Source organism: Corvus brachyrhynchos, unplaced genomic scaffold, assembly GCF_000691975.1.
Source record: "Corvus brachyrhynchos isolate BGI_N302 unplaced genomic scaffold, ASM69197v1 scaffold806, whole genome shotgun sequence".
In the NCBI taxonomy this organism is placed as follows: Eukaryota; Metazoa; Chordata; class Aves; order Passeriformes; family Corvidae; genus Corvus; species Corvus brachyrhynchos.
Genome location: NW_008238454.1, coordinates 264,909 through 266,287, shown reverse-complemented (window position 1 = coordinate 266,287; position 1,379 = coordinate 264,909).

Genomic DNA, 1,379 nt, shown 5'->3' with positions numbered 1-1,379 from the left:
AAAAAAAAGGCGAAACGCCGCAAAATCAGAAAGGTGTGGAGAAACGGTGTCGGAAAATGTGGAATGTGTAAGAATTATCTTGAATCAGGTGGTAGTTAACATCACTCAGTCAAGGACGCCCTGGAGCTGACGAGCTCTTAAGGGCGAAGTACCTCAAGATGTTGATGTATCTGTTGCCACCTTGGCAATACACTCAAGGTCCATGTATCCTATAGCTGAAATATGCTCATTATAGTTCTAAAAAATCACGGCTGTAGGTCAGAAAGGTTCTGGCCAGGTGAAGACCCTTCCCCTGAGCATGCATGCTCACATAGTTTGTATGATAATAACTAACCAGTCCTAATAGAGGGGCTCTACTGTCATGGTTTAAGACAATTTAAGAGGTGGACACTCTGAAATGAGTTATCTCCCCTTAGTTTTAACCAATCCCTTTCCACCAATAATGAACGAATACGAAGAGATGTAAGTGAAAAAAGTAAGTTTACTAACTAGTGGAACAGTAATAGGCAAAAAGACCTCAAAACTGTAAATAACCACTAGAAACAAAATTGCTAAATCTCACTAACCCCTCAGGAACAATGACTTTAAAAGCACTTCCCACCCCAGTTCTCTTTTCTGGCTGCAGGGTCTTAGACACAATAACAATTTGGGGCACAGATAGATATGGAATACAGTAACATTTTAGGTTGCCCTCGACATATACTTGGGAGGTTGCTTATACTAAATATCTGTGCATGAATAATGGCCTGGAAAGTCCTGAGGGGGATCCTTGATTTATAGAATACCAGCAATCATCCAGGCTTGTGCAACTCTGAAATAAATAACCAGAGGTCTCTCTCGAGCGTGTAATTGTTGGCTTGTTGCACACTGGGTAATGAATCTGATTTTTGTGGACAATAACAGGAGCAGTCCTCAAGGCGAGGAGAGGCAGGGCAGAGCAGGGCCTGCGATGGTGGCGGGAGAGGCCCCATGGCCCAGGGATAATGCCACCAGGAGATGGCTGGCAGGGCTGCTGGGCACCCTCTGCACCCCAGTGAGAGTCAGCCCTGCCAGAAGCTCTTGTCCTGCAAGTTTGGGCTGGGTCTGAGGCAGGGAGCATGAGTAGATATGAGCAAAGGATGCCCTTGAGTAGTTGCTTTGTGCCTTTCTCCATACCCCACGTACAAAGAATTAAAGTTTTTTAAGATTTGTGGCTCTTCTGTGATGTGATTGCAACAGAATCTATGTTTAGTTTCTATGGTGGTTTGTAAGCAAGACCCTGATGCTGTAGCTTCACCACAGAAAGATGCTTCTGCCAACAGCTTGAGAAAAAAAGTAATCTGAGAATGCTCTGCTGATTCCTGTAGGTGTTAATCCCAAAATTGCCACTGTGGCATTCC